The sequence below is a fragment of the Pan troglodytes genome, chromosome 5 (assembly GCF_028858775.2).
Source record: "Pan troglodytes isolate AG18354 chromosome 5, NHGRI_mPanTro3-v2.0_pri, whole genome shotgun sequence".
In the NCBI taxonomy this organism is placed as follows: Eukaryota; Metazoa; Chordata; class Mammalia; order Primates; family Hominidae; genus Pan; species Pan troglodytes.
The window spans coordinates 163609163-163627659 of NC_072403.2; the positions used below are offsets into that span (position 1 = coordinate 163609163).

Consider the following 18497-nt stretch of genomic DNA (forward strand, 5'->3'; position numbering starts at 1 on the left):
TCCCTTGATGTAGTACTCTCTCCCTTTTCCTTTGGATGTGGCTTCTTGAGAGCCGAACTGTAGTAATGGTTATCTCTCTTCCAGGTCTAGCCACTCAGCAAGTCTACCAGGCTGTGAGCTGGTATTGCGGGTTGTTGGCACTGAGTTCTGTGGTGTGAACTGTCTGTGTGTCTGTCCGCCATGGACACCTGCACCTGTTATGGGGGAGGTGGTAGAGGGGCGAAACGGATCCCTGGTTCTTAGCTTTGGTGGTTTAATGCTCTATTTTTGTGCTGGTTGGCCTTCTGCCGGGAGGTGGCGCTTTGCAGACAGCATCAGCTATGGTAGTGTGGAGAGGGACTGGCAGTGGGCGGGGTCCTAGAGCTCCCAAGAATATATGCCCTTTGTCTTCAGCTACTAGGGAGGGTAGGGAAGGACCATCAGGTGGGGGCAGGGCTAGGCCTGATCTGAGCTCAGACCCTCCTTGGATAGGTCCTGCTGTGGCTGCTGTGAGGGGATGGGAGTGAGGTTCCCAGGTCAATGGAGTTGTGTACCTAGGAGGATTACGGCTGCCTCTGCGGAGTCATGCAGGTTGTCAGGGAAGTGGGAGAAAGCCAACAGTCACCAGCCTCACCCAGCTCCTGCGCAATCCAAAGGGGTGGTCTCACGCCCACTGTGTCCCCGCTAACAACTCTGAGTCTGTTTCCAGGCAGGGGGTAAGCAGGGCTGAGAACTTGCCGCAGTCTACCCACCTCCCAGTGGCAAAAGAAAAGGGCTTTAGTTCTTCCCCAGCCTGTGGAGTCTGCACGCAGGATTCGCACCCTCCCCCGTGTTATGGCCAGGAGGCTTCTTGACTGGTTCAAATTGTTACAAAGTTCAGCTGGAGACTTCCTTCTTCCTGTGGTGTTTCCCCCGTGCCTCTGGCCACCCTCCTGAAGGATCCTTGTGATGCCAGGCAGGAGTGGCCTGCTTGGGGACCCAGCGAGCTCCCCAGGCCTTTCCAGCTGCTTCCTCTATCCCTGTGTTTTGCTTGTCTATCTAAATTGACTCAGCTCCAGATAAGGTCAGAATCTTCTCCTGCAAACTAGAACTTCAGTTTCCCCATAGGGGGTGTGCGTTCGAGGGCGGAGGATCTCCCTTTCCCACTTCCGCAGTTGGGGCACTCACATAATTTGGGGTGTCTCCTGGGTCCTGCAGGAGCAGTCCGCTTCCTTCAGAGGGTCTGTGGGTCCTCCTGGGATTCCTGGTTTATTCCTGCAGTTGTTCTGGAGCTGAAATTCACCATGTGAGCCTCTGCACGCTGTTCTGTGCGTCCGAGTCGAAGCCGCCATCTAGCTTTGCCTCCCATCCATGATGATGATCTATGATCTCTACAAGGATACATTTGCTAGAAATATTTGTTCTCTCTGGCTGGGCGCGGTGGCTCACGCTTGTAATCCCAGCATTTTGGGAGGCCGAGGCAGGTGGATCACGAGGTCAGGAGATCGACACCATCTTGGCTAACACGGTGAAACCCCGTCTCTACTAAAAAATATAAAAAATTAGCTGGGCTTGGTGGCGGGCGCCTGTGGTCCCAGCTACTAGGGAGGCTGAGGCAGGAGAATGGCGTGAACCCGGGAGGCAGAGCTTGCAGTGAGCCGAGATCGCGCCACTGCACTCCAGCCTGGGCAACAGAGCGAGACTCCGTCTCAAAAAAAAAAAAAAAAAAAAAAAAAGAAATATTTGTTCTCCCTACCCTAAAAGGGATATAATTGAAATACAAAAAAAACAATATGGAGAGGTAATTTCTTTCTTTCTTTTTCTTTTTCTTTTTTTTTCTTTTTGGAGACAGGGTCTTGTTCTGTTGCCCAGGCTGAGTGCAGTGGGACAATCACAGCTCACTGCAGCCTTGACCTCCTGGGCTCAAATGATCCTCCCACCTTAGCTTCCTGAGTAGCTGGGACTACAGATACGCACCACCACACCAGCTAAGGTTTAAAATTGTTTTTAATAGTGAGAGAGTTTCACAGTTTTGCCAGGCTGGTCTCGAACTCCTGGGCTCAAGCAATCTGCCCACCTCGGCCTCCCAAAGTGCTGGGATTATAGGCATGAACCACTGCACCGGAACCTTGGAGAGGTAATTTTTAACAAGGCCATCTTTTCTCTAACAGAGGAGCACTAAGAAGTCAGATTTCATCCTGGCATGTGACTGTCACACAAGCAAATGACTGTGCTGATTAGAAAGCTTGTGTAGCTCAGAAATATCACATAATATGCAGTCTCCGTTGAGCAACATTGCAGTTTATGTTCATTAGGTAAAACCATAGTAATCTGAAAATATTTTAGGTATATCTGCCGTTATTTTATGACTAAACAAGGAGATGATTTTAGTATTGATTACTTTCATGCACATATTTTAAAAACTCCTGATTTTTTATGTTGGAAACATTCCAGTTCTTTTCTTATCTAGCTATTTTGAACTATACATTTGATTGTATTCCAAAAATACGTACAACTATTATGTATCAATAAAATGTCCTAACTTTTTTGCATAGTGAAAGGTTTGTTCAGGTTATAGTATGAGTTGCAGTCATCCTGTTTTTGGTGTGGGAGGGAGATGTTTCTAAACTAGCCAGTTATAGGTGTCACCTACCAATGTTCTACAAAATGTGGACCAGGCAGAGAGAATTACAGATGCTGGGTGGAAACTTTGGTTCTGGGCCTGACTCTGCCCCTAACTTGGCATGAAGCCTCAGTTTCTTCTTACTACAGCAGGAAAAATAATACTTGCTTTATCTGTTTCATGTGTCTGCTATGATGATAACAAATATAATGTATATGAGACAATTTAAAAACTTAACACATTTTAAGTTCCTTGGTCTTTATGGGAGAGGGAGGGCCATCATTTCTTTCTCTTTTTTCTTTTTCCTCTTCTCCTCCCCTTCCCTCCTCTTTCTTTCATTCCTTCTTTTCCTCCTTATCTTTCTTCTCCTCCCTCTCCTCCCTCCTCCCTCTCCTCCCTCCTCCCTCTCCTCCCTCCTCCCTCCTCCCTCTCCTCCCTCCTCCCTCTCCTCCTTCTTGTTTCTCCTCCAACCTCCTCCTTCTCCTCGCTTCTTCCCTTCTCCTTTTACCTCCTTCTTTTCTCCTTCTCCTCCGTTCTCTTTCTCATCCTCCTTCATCCACTCCTTCTTCTTCTTCCTTTTGAGATGGAATCTTGCTCTGTCACCCAGGCTGGAGTGCAGTGGCATGATCTTGGCTCACTGCAGCCTCCACCTCCCAGATTCAAGTGATTCTCATGCCTCAGCCTCCCTAGTAGCTGGGATTACAGGTGTGTGCCACCACACCCAGCTAATTTTTGTATTTTTTTTTTTTTTTTTTGAGACACTGTTTCACTCTTGTCACCCAGACTGGAGTGCAGTGGTGTGATCTTGGCTCACTGCAAACTCCACCTCCCAGATTCAAGCAATTCCTCTGCCTCAGCCTCCTGAGTAGCTGGGATTACAGGCATGCACCACCGTGTCTGGCTAATTTTGTATTTTTAGTAGAGATGGGGTTTCACCATGTTGGCCAGGCTGGTCTTGAACTCCTGACCTCAAGTGATCCACCTGCCTTGGCCTCCCAAAGTGCTGGGATTACAGGTGTGAGCCACCGCACCTGGTCCTTTCCTTCTTCCTCTTCTTCTTCTTCTTCCTTCTTTTCTCTGTCTCCTTCTCCTTTTTTTCCTCCTTGTCCTTCTTCTGTCTGATGCATAGTCAAGGGTTTGATAAGTGTCTGCTCTGTGCTGACAGTTTCAGGAGCAGTACAGAAACTCCTATTTTGTACTCCAAATAATCCACAAGAATTAATTGGATCACCTCGAAGGAGGAAAGAGAAGCTCAAAGAGATTAGGTAAGTTGCACAAGCTCTGAATCCCAGCACACCGTGAAGACGGGCTTCAAATCTGGTCTTTCTGATTCCAAAGTCTATAGTCTTACCTGTGATTCACTTTCCTGATTTGTTTAAAAAAAAAAAAAAAAAAAAAAAAAAAGGATGCTTCATTTGCTTAAGTAAAATTCCAGGGAATTTTCAGCAGAAGTTTTAAATGTTGGTAGAGAATTTTCTTGAGGCAAAACTGATAATCATAAAGCTTGTCTGGCTACCAAAATTGATCTGGTAGTCAAAACTTCTTGGTAAAGTTATCAGTATAGAGACCCAAGAGAAACAAATAAGAAGAATCTGCTACTAAATTTTGGCGGAGTTGAGAAATTTTTTAATTTGAGCTTTCACTCTAAGAGATAAGAGTCTGTGACCAATTGTATTGTGTGTTTTGCGTTGCTATGAAGGAATGCCTGAGGCTGGGTAGTTTATAAAGAAAAGAGGTGTATTTGGCTCAGAGTTCTGCAGCCTATACAAGCAGGGCAGCAGCTTCTGCTTGGCTTCTGGGGAGGCTTCAGGAAGCTTTTGCTCATGGCAGAAGGCAAAGAGGGAGCAGGCATGTCACATGAGAGGGAGCAAGAGTGGGGGAGGAGGTGCCAGGCTCCTTTAAGCAACCAGCTCTTGCATGAACTAATAGAGTGAGAACTGAATCATTACCATGAGGAGGACACCAACTCATTCATGAGAGATCCGCCCCCATGACCCAAACACCTCCCACCAGGCCCCACCTCCAACACTGGGGATGACATGTCAACACAAGATTTGGATGGGACAAATATTCCAACTATTCACCCATGTTCCCTAACTTGAAGGGAGTTCACATTAGGACAAATTCACTGAAATCTTTGTTTTGGAATGGGGATGGATAAGACATCATTTATTAAGTTATGGTTTTTAGTTTCTGGCTTTGGCTAACTCAAACAAAAAGGGAATATTTCAGACTGGTGCTTGGTAAATCATAGAATGACAAACAATTGGAAGACCAGGTTAAAATGAACTTGGAGGACATTAAGTGAATTAAGCCAGGCACAGAAAGACAAATACTGCAAATTCTCACTTATATGTGGAATCTAAAAAAAGTTGAGCTTATACAAACAGAGAGTAGAATGGTGGTCACCAGAGGCTGGGGAAGGAGGAGTTGAGGAGATATCGGTCAAAGCATACAAAATTTCAGTTAGGCAGGAGGAATAAGTTCAAGAGATCTATTGTACAACATGGTGACTGTAGTTAATAACATTGTGACTGTATTGAATTCTTGAAAGTTGCTAAGAGAGTAGATTTTAAGTGTTCTCACTTAAAAAAATAAGTATGTGAGATAATGCGTATGTTAGTTAGCTCTATTTAGCCATTTCACAATGTGTATGTAGTCCAAAATCATGTTGTACATGATTCATAAATACATTTTTATTTGTCAATTAAAAATACCCTGGAATTTGGGCAACAAAAGCTATCTGCCCAGGTGGGAACAAATCGCCTCTGAGCATCTTTCCTTCATTGCATCTCTAATCAAGATAGAAAGTCCCTGGAGAGAGGGTCTGATTGGACCAGCTTGAGTCCGATCCCTATACTTTGGCTATGAGAGGAATATTCTTGCTGAAGTCGTCTGTGATAGACCCTGTGGATGCATTTGGCTTGGAAATACGAAAGCGCCTTGATTTAGAATCCCCTCAAGTCTGTCTGTTCACAGTGGGATAATTTTTATTCTCTTCCTCTCCAGAAGGAATCAAGGGGTGTCATAAAGGAGGTATGTCTGCTAAGCAGAACTCCCTCCCCTCCCCAAAGAAAGTCTGTTACCATGTATACTTTTAAACATTTTATTTTAAAATAAAATTAGACTCACGAGAAGTTACAAAAACAGTACAGAATTGCCATGTAACTTTTACCCAGCTCCCCACAATGATACCATCTTATATAACTCTAGTACATTATTAAAATATGGACATTGACACCGGTAAAATACTATTAACAGAACCACATACTTTATTCTGCTTTTGCTTTTTATTTTATTTTATTATTTTATTATTTTTTGAGACAGAATCTCGCTCTGTCACCCAAGCTGGAGTGCAGTGGTGCCATTGCAACCTGTACCTCCTGGGTTCAAGCAATTCTCCTATCTCAGCCTCCCATGTAGCTGGGATTATAGGTGCCAACCACCACGCCTGGCTGATTTCTGTATTTTTAGTAGAGATGGGGTGTCACCATGTTGGCCAGACTGGTCTCGAACGCCTGACCTCAAGTGATCTGCCCGCCTCTGCCTCCCAAAGTGCTAGGATTACAGGTGTGAGACACCACGCCCAGCCTGGTTTTGGCATTTTTTAAATACGTGCTCTATAATATTGATTTTTGTGTAAACATGTGTTTGTATATAACGAGAACTCAAGTCATACTGTAATCCTATTTTGTAAACTGACTTTTTTCCTTTATCAGTATATCAAGATTATTTTCCCACATCATTTGACATTTTTTCTACAGTGTAATTTAATGGCTACATTGTTTTCTATCCTATGAATATATCAAACCTATTTCTTAAAAACCCTACTCAGGGATTTTAAAAAATAAAAACGATGTTTTAATATTATAAAGATTCAGTGAGGTATATTCTTATACGTACACATTTCTAAGGTTTGAGTTCTTACAAGATGCTGAACTAGCTGAGACTACTGGTTCTCATCTGTCACATAGGGAAAAATTATAGAAGGAAAACATCAAGATTTGGAAAAATCTGTGAGAATTGTTTTGCATTAGTGTGTAGGTGTGTGTGTTGGGGTGGTGGCTGCAGCTTGGGGCAGAGGCCTCAGGTGTGGCTGTGGAGTGATCAAATAGAGTTTTTGGAGTTTGGCTTTTGCCCCAGGACACTTGGTGCCTGCCCCCAGAGCTGCAGCCCAGAAGGCCGTTCTCAGAGGTGAAGTCCAGGCAGTGAGGAGCTGTCTGCCAGTAGGCAGTTGAAGCAAAAAAATGAGCTAGAGGAAAAAAACAAAAAAACAAAATCTCCTTCTAATGCTGCCAGGCTGCCGGGAGCTGGAAATGAAGCACTGACAGGAGGGGGTATTTCATGGTGAAGGGAATAATCAACTGGTTTTTTTGGTACCCAAGACTTTCCACCTTCACACACACACATGAGATGCTTTGAAATAAAGATAGTCACATGACTTAGTAAAGTTTGTTGACATAAAAATATGAGAAATACCAAAGAATACAAAAAGGAAAACTTCGTTAATATTATTCAGACTTAAAATTCCAGATTGTATCAACATTAAGGGGGTTGATGAAAACATGGGAGAAAGCCAAGGGACGTGAGATCGGGCTCAATTCTTGACTTGCTGGGGGAAGGTATCAACACAGAACTTTTAAGAATTAGAAGGCGTTAAAAAGAAATAGAAATCCTGAATCAAATTGAAACAGTAAAATAAAATAGTCCAAAGATGTGTAAATATATCACTGTCACAATAACTATAAATAGGTTAAATTTGCCAGTTGAAAGAAAGGAACTATTAAATGAGATTTTAAAAATTTGGATATATGCTTTTCATGTGAACATACCTAAAGCATATACACAAAACCAGAAAATAAAAAGATGGAAATATCCACAGAGTGACAAAGGAAAGCTGGTGCATTTGTATTAGTATCAGATAAAGCTCACATTTAGATACAAAACATTATAGTAATAGAGAAAGTCACAGGGTTAAAGTTTCAATTCACCAAGAAATATCCATTCTAAACATGTATACATACCCAATTAAGCTGCCTCAAAATATATATGACAAAAATTGGGAGAACTATAAAGTCAGATATAAGGATTGAAAAGGAAGAAATGAAACTAAGTATTTTCAGATGATATACACGTTTACATGAAAAAACTCCAAAGAATCTTCAGGCAAATTATTAGAAATTGTAGGAGAGCTCCGCAAGAGGGCTGGATATAAAATTAATATACAAAAGTCAATGTCATTTCACTATACCAGAAAAAAGACAATAACATTAGAAAATAAATCTAACATAAGATGTAGAAAAACTTCTTAGAGGAAAAATTTTCTTGGGAAATATTAAAGAAGATCTAAATAAGTAGAATTACATAATATTCATGCATAAGAAGGCAACATTTTGAAGATGTCTTGTTATACATAGGCCTAGGAATAATATAGTTTTAAGCTATATTATTTTGAACTGTAGATGAAGAAAAGCTCTTTTTTTCCTTGAGTATTTTAAGATTTTGAATAAAGTCATATTGCTCTAGGAATATTTTATACTTCTGCCAGCAGTGTTTGAGAATGCCTACTTCCTACATTATCACCACCATAAATGTTTAAAACCTGATAGCACACAGTTTAAAAAATTTGTAATTCTCCAATTAACAGTGACCTTTAAAAATTATGTTTACTGATCTCTATTATTTTGTCCTTTGTAAATCTTTTATTAGTTTTTATGTTCACATGTTCCGTTTTAAAATAGACTTTTAAGAGCTCTTTGTATTAAGAATATTAAGGCTTTGTCCATATAATTAGTATTTTTCAGAATACCCTTTCTAGGTACAGTTTTTCAGTTCCAGTGCACAGAATGGAAACTTGCTACCTGCTACACCACATTTTCACTATTATGTGATGTATTCATCACAAACAACAGTATTGGTCAACATTTTCCCTCACTGTGAAGTGCACATTTGACATCCTTTAGAAAAACTACTGACGGTTTTGAGACGATTGTTCTGTGCTTTCTTTCAGTCAGCATAATTTTCCCGAAAGCAGAGATGACTCTTCCAGACTTGCTACCAATGCCTGAACAAACTGTGTAAGCTTAGTCCAAAAAAAATATTTGATTAATAGATTTTATTTTGGTAGATTCTAAGGTTCTAAGCAGTCAGAGAAATAATCGCAGAGCCTCAAATATCTCCAAAATCTGATACCAATCCTTTTGATTGTGAATTATATTCTGTAGCTACCAAAGAAGGTAAGTTTTTATTTTTTCTACTCTATTAACTTTCCCTTGGACAACTGAATATTAAGATGACTATGTAAGGAGGTTATCAGACCAAGGCCTCACACGTCAGGATAAAAGCACATGCCATAGAAAGAACATTTGTGTCTCAAAAGGTGATACCAAGACAAGGCTGTGGGATATATATGGGCACAATGGTTGATACCTTCAAAGACTTCATACATGGTGTGGAGGTTTTTGGAGATTTTAATTTATAATGACAATCTTTCCAGTTAGGAGAATTTTTGGACTGTAAAGTTAGCCAAACAACTTTTCAATGATAATAAATGTCTATATCTTACACAGGGGGAGTACAGTTTTTGTTTGTTTTAGTTTTTTCTCTGTCTATTCATATAGGGGCATCATATGTCTTTATCATTAAAAACTGATTTAGATAGGCAGTTGTAGAGAAATTTAATGTGTGGGAATTTAAAGTTTTAAAAAGATGTAGCAAAATATAGATACATTTAAGACCCACTGCACCAATGAAAAAGGGAAATTAATTAAACTAGACAACTTTTATGGGTACTAACCATTAAAATTAAAATTTTAGTCGTTATAAATTACATTACATTATAATAGTTTTCAATCTATTGTTAAGTTAAATATTTTGGGTAACAATTGTATTTCACAGTTGTTCACACTTTGCATAATTTTCTAAGGAAAATGAGTCCCTTAGGGAGAAAATTGTTCTTAAATTTTATTGTTGGATAATGTTGCTGTACTAACATGGTTTACTGAAGTGGATCTACCATGGGTGTTTAGGTTTTTGTTCTTTACAAAATGTATTGGGTGAAATTTTCCATATCACTGGTGAACTTTTCATGCTAATTTTCCAGTCCCTCAGTTTAAATATTATGCATTTTTTCCTGCAAATCTATCTTGAATCTGAAAAGGCCCCAGAAGGAATTAGCGTGAGTCCAGAGTAGATGAACTGCAAATGTTACACATATTTCAATATGTATCCAGCTTTCAAAAATAGCTTACTGAAATCAAGGTTGAACCACATGAAATTTTGGGTTTTTTTGGATGTAAAAAATGGTTATATATTGGCATTTTCATATCATCCAATCTAATATCTTCCTCTAGTGAGGTTCTGGCAAAAAAAAAGTATGATGACCAGAGTTGTTCACTCTTTTAAGCTTTATGTTTCAAAATATTTTTAAAATTTAAAACCATCTAAGTGCATCCCAAAAAACATGGGAAAATTTTGTAGGCTAGTTTTGTTTAATGATTTTTCTTCTATAGATTTATTTTTATGCTATGCCTTACTCTCCAATTAGATTTTAGCCATCCAAGAAAGGTACCTTGTACTTCTAAGCAATTCTCCCATCACCTGGACGTTAACTGCAGCCCACACTGCAGTGTCTTGACTGCAGTAGGCACTCAGTAAATATTTATTGATGGTCCTGATTATGGGATGATGAAATATGCTAAAGGTAACTTAAACTTTTGTCAATAAAACCGAGTTTCAGGTTAGTTTGACCTTTTCCGTATCTCTAAATATTTTCTTTCATGTCATTTTTGTGAAATAGCTCACGAAAGTACTTATTGATTCTGAAATCCTTTTCCCCTCTGGTATTCCTGAGCTATCCTCACTCACACACAGCACACTAGTGCTATTGTTTGCTGTTTTGTTAAAATCATTCTCATTAATATTCCTCATTCAATAAAAATAGTTGATTCCCACTTATGCACCAAACTCTATTCTAAAGACTGCTGTTTATTTTATGGAGTCAATATCATCATTTTGTTTTCCATTCCACATAATAGTTGGATGCCAATATGAAGTGTATATTTATAAATAATATGTGCTTTTATTTATTTGTTTATTTTTATTTTACTTTAAGTTCTGGGATTAATATGTGCTTTTAACATTATTGTTTAAAAATAACAGGAGATATCATATCTTAATCACCTTCTATATTCTGGGCACTGTTCTAAATGTATCAAAGTTATCATCTCATTTAATCCCCCCACACACCTGAGGGAAGAGAGTATTATTCCTTATTTACAGATAAGGAAGCTGAGGCTTGGAAGATTCATATATCTAAGATCACAAAGCTAGTAAAGCAGCCAAGTTTGAGTCTAAATCCAGGTTTTAAATATCATATTGCATGTGGGCATAGATGAGCAAGTACAGGTTTTCCTGAAGATGGCCAGTCTAAGGCTTAGAAGAAGGAAGCTCAGGGAGCCTAAACCAAGATATGCTAAGACAAGTTTTTTTGCTCGTTTGTTTTTGAGATGGAGTTTCGATCTTGTTGCCCAGGCTGGAGTGCAGTAGTGTGATCTCGGCTCACCGCAACCTCCGCCTCCTGGGTTCAAGTGATTCTCCTGCCTCAGCCTCCTGAGTAGCTGGGATTACAGTCATGCGCCACCATGCCCAGCTAATTTTGTATTTTTAGTAGAGATGGTGTTTCACTATTTTAGCCAGGCTGGTGTCAAACTCCTGACCTCAGGTGATCCGCCCACCTCAGCCTCCCAGAGTGCTGGGATTACAGGCGTGAGCCACTGTGCCTGGCCTGCTAAGGCAAGTATTGACCATTAGAGGAGATGACTAGTCCCAGTGGCAGGCCTTTCCTACTGGGAGTCAGCCAAGAGCTCCCCACTCTTCTGGTTCCATTGTTCCTCCTGCAAAGTTCCATTCATAAAGTGGTTTCCCATTTGATTGTCCAATGATGCAAATCTCCAGTCCTTTTTAGCACTGAGTTTCTCATAGCCTTTTACTATTGAGTTTCTCATGGCTAATGAATGCTAATGAATTGGCGTTCTGATTTATCTATAGGATTCCATGAGTCAGCCTCATGAAAGAAGGTTCCACTCCCTCACTGTGGGTACCGTCTGGGAATTAGACCCTTAATAGGAGTAATTCAGCAGGCAATGTCTTCTCTAATAACACTCCAGTCTCACTGAGAGCTTCTATTCAAAACAACAATCTAAAGGTCTACAGTGTGACTTTCAACTAAACTGAAAAAAGAATAGAAAATGAATGTATGTGATGTACACATTCATTCAAATGTTTATCCCTAAAATTCATAGCAGATTATGACTGATCATTAAAGCCAAATTAAGGGGGCAAAATGTATAAAAACAAAAGGAACTCTTAGGCATAATAGTCTTTAAAGTAAAACATTACTACTGACAGTTGCTTGTGTGAAAGATATCTTTATTTAATATGGTAAAAAGAACACAGGGATTGCTAGCACTTACCGTATGTCCATTTTATGTCCATCTTAAAATAGATATGTCTGTATAGTCATCAGATTAGCACTTTAGAATTCAATAGTTTCAAATAAATCAGAATGGACATTCATTACATGTGCTTATCTGGCAGGAGAATTGAACAAATCCTTTCTATAGGAAATTGTAAAATTCCTAATAACTCCATAGGACTGTAAGACTTGGGCTGGTAACTTCAGTGAATACAGCAGAGTTTGGGCAATGGGAAAAGGTACAGTTGTGTTCCTAAACTCTTAACTTTGTGAGGCAGTGACTTTATTTCTTCTTCATGATTTTGCAGTAAGTTCAGTACAGTGATTAGTTTCAGTATAGTTCAGTGAATACAGCAGAGTTTGGGCAATGGGAAAAGGTACAATTGTGTTCCTAAACTCTTAACTTTGCGAGGCAGTGACTTTATTTCTTCTTCATGATTTTGCAGTAAGTTCAGTACAGTGGTTAGTTTCAGTATAGTTCAGTGGCTAAGCTTTTGAGAGGGACAGTTCTATGTTCTAACTCAACTTCTGCCACTTGTTAGAAAGTGACTCTTGTCAAACTATTGGCCCTTTCAAACCTCAGTTTCTTCATCTGCAAAACTTTATTCATGGGGTTGTTGTGAGGGTTAAATGAAAAATATGCAAAACTCATCAAAATTTTAAGCACAAAATACCAAGTCTCAGCAGAACACATACAGTAGGAGTCCAGCCATTAAAATTTGAAACAGGCAGAGGCAAAAATATTTTGTTTAGAAGTACTTGCATTTTCTAGCTCTTTGGCTGAGTGGACAACATTTTGGTGTTCTTTTTCTTATTGTTATTTTTTAAAGCGTACGTATATGTTATGTAGACTCTTTTGTATGTATATTTAACTCACAATAAATATTTATAAATAGAAAGAAAGATATCACATATATGTGCACACACACTGGTAAGCCCCAATACACTGCCTCATTTCTAAATGACTCTAGCATTTGTAGGACAGTGCTTTGAAACCTTTCGCACTCACGAGATACTCTGGGGAGCTTTAAAATATATGTTGATGCTTGGGCTCCACTTCCACATATTCTGATTTAATTGATTAGGGGTTCGGCTCAGGCATCAGTATTTGTAAATAAAAGCTTCCCAGCTGATTCTAATGTGAAGTTAAAATTGACGGATACTGATACCGATAAAAGAGTGAGTGCAATAGACACAAAACAAAATAGGAGATGTGTCTCAACAATGGTAAGATTGTTTTAAAAATTATAGTACCATTTAAAAAATAATGTAATGCAATTATTTAGAAAATTCTTACAATTTTGTATTTTGAAAGCACCATGTGGATATCATGGGGAAAACCAGAACTTTGTTGGATTTCCTTAACAAAGATTTTGCAGCTTGGTATCATTTCCATTTTGTAGTATTTTGATATTCAGGAGATGAAAGCGGGAAGTGGACAATTGCCTATAAGGCCATGCTTTGCACCAGGGTGTCCAGATGAGAGGCAAGTGGAGGGTAAAGTTTAGCCTGCATTCTGTTCCCTAAGGTACATCTGGTGAGGGGTGGCTTCTAATCAGAGGAAGAAGTCCTATGTCTTGTTTCCTAATGCACGCACAGGTTCCACAAGCCCTCACTTGTTCTCAAGAGCATAGCATTTGTTTTGGTGCTTAAGACTGCTGAATGTCACAGAATAATTTTTCCCAGCACAAACAAATATTCAAAATAGTTATGTGCACAGCCTGTTTGAGCACCAATAAGTTTTGGCTCTGTGGCCTGTTTGGGCACTGACATGGTTTGGCTCTGTGTCCCTACCCAAATCTTATCTTGAATTGTGATCCCCACATGTCCAGGGAGCGACCTGATGGGAAGTGATTGGATCATGGGTGCAGTTTCCCCCATGCTGTTCTCATGACAGTGAGTAAGTTCTCGGGAGAGCTGATGGTTTAAAAGTCTTTGGCAGTTTCCCTTTCTCTCCCTCTCTCTCCTGCTGCTATGTAAGACGTGCCTTGTTTCCCCTTTGCCTTCCGCCATGATTGTTTTAAGTTTCCTGAGGCCTTCCCAGCCATGTGGAACTATGAGTCAATTAAACCTCTTTTCTTTATAAATTACCAAGTCTCAGGCACCTAAACCAATTAGAAGGGATGCTGGCCATTGGCACACAGCAGGGTCCTGGTGTCTCCCCCACCATCCAGCCACCACTCTGCCAGGTGTGAATGTATTAACTATTTCTGGAGTGAGGTGAAAGGAGGCAGTCCTGCAGAGGGGCCACTGCCACTGGGATGGCACAGGAGGGCGCTCGAGAGACTCACCTTAGTGACTCTTTATCAACTGGTGAAAATATTTAGATATTTTCACAATCAATATGGCCTTGCTTGTATATACAGGGTGATTATAAACTCTCTTGCCACTTATCACAGAAGTCGAAGTTTCATCATTTCTTTTCCTGTATTTGGTTTATGTGCAACAATATAGGTTTATTTTCCAGTTCTGGAAAATAATCATGGTTAATACTGACTGAGAACTGATCATTTCCTTTCCTCTTTATACCAACCAATGGGGCAGGTACCATTATTAAAGGGGGAGGAAATAGAGGTTAAATAACATGCCCCCAATCAGTAGTGGCGAAATGAAAGAATTAGGATTCAAAGCCAGGTTTGTCTGGGCCTTGGGACCAGCTCAGCGTCTGTGCTGTACTGCCTGGGACTCCTGCTGCCAATTCTTTCTACCTCATTATCCCTCAACCCTGCACCAGCAAATCCACAGGGCATGAGATGAAGAGAAGAGAGGACCACAGGCGAGAAAGTGGCAGCAGCAAGAGAAGATGTACCATGAGGAAGTTCTGGGAGGTTCTGCCCGTCTTTCTGAGAACAGGGGAGAGACAGAGCTGAGCTACAACTGCACTGCTTCTTAGCTGCTTAGTTTCTCTTCAGAATTAGTGGCAAAGAAGAGTTTTCGAAGTCTTTAGCATGTATTAAACGAAGAATTTTGTTTATAAGAAAAAATTGTGGATCGTTCCCATGTTTGTCTGGAAAACTCTTGTTAAACTTTTGTGCAGCTAGTAAATTAAGTCACTGTTTATTCTGTGTAGTGGAAAGCATGCTTAAACTCTAACTCAGGAGACCTGATTCCAGGAATAGTTAAGCCTGAGTTCATTATAAGCCACTTAAGTTATCTGTGTCATTATTCTAGTCTATTAAATGGAGGGCTTGAGCTGGTTTCTTGGTAAGGTGGGATTTGGCAAGTGCTCTTGGATACAATTGCTCACCTCTTTGAGCCTCAGCTTTCTTTTTGGTGATTATTTAATCGCATGTGATAACAAATACAGGGTGTTTTGTGTGATGCCTGGAATGGCACTGAGATTGTCTCCACTACAGTAAGGAGGTGGTTTAGAAATTAGCTAATTTATTAATTAATGGCCTATAGAGCTTCATGTAGGTTGGTACTTCAAAGTCCCATTCATATGGATCATGTTCATATTTATATATTCATCACTTTTATTTCAAAATCTCTTTTTCTGCTGAGATCAACTGAGATTTCTAGAAAGCAGTCCTATTGTCAGCACTTTGCCCAGTACATTTAGTAAGAACTTGACTAGCATTGACTCAAACAGTTCTCTTAGAAGGGCTGGCACCTTTTGTTTCAATTTTTTTAAACATTAACTGCCCATAATAATTGAAGCATGAATGCACTTTCTTTGGATTATGAAACAAATCAATCACAGACATGGGAATTAGGTGTGTTCTCTTGCTTCGTTCAATTCCATGCATTTTTTTTGTCTGAGCTTTCACTGTGTCCCCAGAACTGTGCTTGGTGCTAACAGTGGCCCCACAGAGTACAGCTTTATATTCAAGGAGATGACAATCTTGTTGGAGGAAAAACCTTATACATAGAACAATTAAGGAACAATGCAAGGGAAACACATATTGCAAGTTTTGATTGTACCTATTTTATGGCTATGGTATAAAACAAAGCACCTGTTGTTCCTGAGAGTGAAGGGCTAAGACAATAACTACAAAAAGGTGAAATGAGTTAATTCAAAAGGGAACATTGAGCATGTCATTTTCCTATTGAAGTGCTATTATTTGGTATCGGCTTCCTTTGGTGGTGTTGGTTTTTGATTCCCTCTGCCCCGGACTCTATTGTTTAAAGATGTTCTTTCTATGAGGGATCTTGGATGCATTTTAGCAGTGTTTCCACTGCCCTTTGTTTTATATTCTTTGATGCCATCCCAGGTACATCACATTCTTGCTAGATGAGTAAAGGTAAGCATACTTAGAAGTCAAAAAGAAAAGGCTGAAGTGGTGACTTAGACTTGAGAAATTATAGATTCCATGGAGAAAACTGTGTTTAAATCACAGGACAGGCTGAAAACTCACATTACCACCTGATGGAAGTGAACTCTACTTTTATAGGTTACTAGGAGAAGGTCAGCCTTCTGTAAAAGCAGATAAACAAGGATACCATTACCATAGTTTCAAGTAATTTAAATTAAGAACTGAACATTGATACTGATATGATTTCTAGTTTATTATCTGTGACAGAACCCAGTAGCTTATTGAAAAACTATCACGAAAGAAATAACTAAGAAATAACCATTTAAAATATATCAGGATATAATGAGGATGAAGCTTTAGATAACACAAAAAGGCAATTTCTCTTTAGGCTGAAAAATACCAGACACAGATATATCGACAGAGTGACCTGCCAGAATCCCTACTTTCCAGCCCATCTGATAAAGGTCAACGATTGAACACCCAAACACGTTGATACGCACAGCACCTGCCTGATGAAAACCGTTAACAGTGTTTTTCTCAGCCCAGAGTGCACTGTTTTCTTAAAGTTTTGAAAACAATAATCTAAATTTCCCTATTCCATGAGTAAAGTTCTACTTTTTTCTTTTTCACACTAAACAGCGTTCGATGTTTTAGCTGAAAGTCAATTAAGCAAAATGTATTGTGTCTGTGTTTTTCTTGCTTTCTTTTAAGCACCTCTAAAAGAACTTTTTCTTCTTCCTGAATTGAGAACGAGGTAGGAATGAAAGACTGAAACGGTAACTCTCATCATCATTTTATTATTATGACAAGTTGGGTTTATGAAGTATTTTTCCAATTACTGCCTCCAATTGTTAAATAGGTAGATAACACGCCAGCTTTAACTGCCAAAAACTTGTAGTCCTTAAAATATTTTTTGTAGTATTACTATTAGTATCATGAACAGAAATAGCAGTGATAAAAATCAAATCAAGTTTTGTGAACACCGAAATTCCATTTGCCTGTGTGTGGACGGTGGTTTAGGATTGGTAGAATTAATATTCTTTGCAAACGGCTGCACCTAGCATGGTCGCCTTGAAGCCCTGGGAGTGCTCTAATTTTCCTGGCTCGAGAGACTTCCATTAAACAAGAAAATGAGGTGGGAAAGGTCAGAGGATTCACAGGGTAACAGGAACTGGACCTGAACCTGAGCTTCATGCAGTCCGCAGATTTTTTAAGTGGTTTGTTTTTTAGAAAGTTCGTCACGACCTCTAAATCATTGTTAATTTCATCGTTAAACTGGCCTCAGAGAGATTTTGTTTTAAAGAGACAATGCAGTTAGAGGATCATGATCTCTGAACTCAGAAGCCCAGAACTCCAAAGCTGGAAGCCACCAGATCCTAGCAAGTGAAGCTCTGTCAATCTGGAGCCGCAGATTTTGACCACGTGTGCACAGCCTCCCATCTGGGCAAGCCCTTTTCTCTCCACCACTCCACTCCACAGCTTCTGTTTCTTTTCTTTTTTTTTTTTTCACTGAATTCATCATCCCTCCCTTTCCCATGCCGAGACTTAAAAGGTTTCAAATACTTCAAAAATCGATGATTTCAAATCACCTCAGATGACTTACATACAATGTTTTATTACATTTTCCCAGAGCAGAATGGCATATTAAGAAATGATTTTATTTTCATCTATATTTTCTCTTAGGAATATAGAGACATTATCTCAGATTATTACCTCGAAGAGACAGAGACAAGAATTTTGCACCATTCTAGTTCTCAAATCATTTTAGGTATTTTATTTCATTTTGCCTAAATCTCTTAGACGGTTATTTCCTCGTATCACTTAAAAATTACATTTTACCTGGGCAGGGCCTAAAGAATTACATTGAAAAACTAAGAAATTATTGGGAAAAAATTCCATTAGCACAACTATCATGATCAGAAGAAATTGGCTAATTTCAGTGTCTTTTCTTTGGGCTCTTCATAGAAAATTGTTGAAATGTGTCTTTCATAAGTAACTGGCATTCTGAAATTGATTTAAAGCTGTAGAGGGGAAAAAAAGCTACATTGAAAAAATTAAATCTTAGTTTTGGAGATATTTAAAAAAACTCAACAAGTTCCATACCCAGAGGAGTGCAGACACTGATCCTCTTTTTCAGCTATTAGAGGTGAGGAAAAAAAGTTGTGTGGTTGGTGTGGAGAGAGAG

General features: G+C 39.4%; 1 protein-coding gene across 1 annotated transcript in view; it reads left to right on the top strand.

The window, feature by feature from the left end:
• The first annotated feature begins 8725 nt into the window (after positions 1-8725).
• The window catches only part of ESR1 (estrogen receptor 1), a 447866-nt gene continuing 438094 nt past the window's right edge, over positions 8726-18497 (top strand). Inside the window, exon 1 of the mRNA XM_054686430.2 lies at positions 8726-8817. The gene's annotated coding sequence lies outside the window, so the exon portion shown is untranslated. The remainder of the gene's footprint in view (positions 8818-18497) is intronic.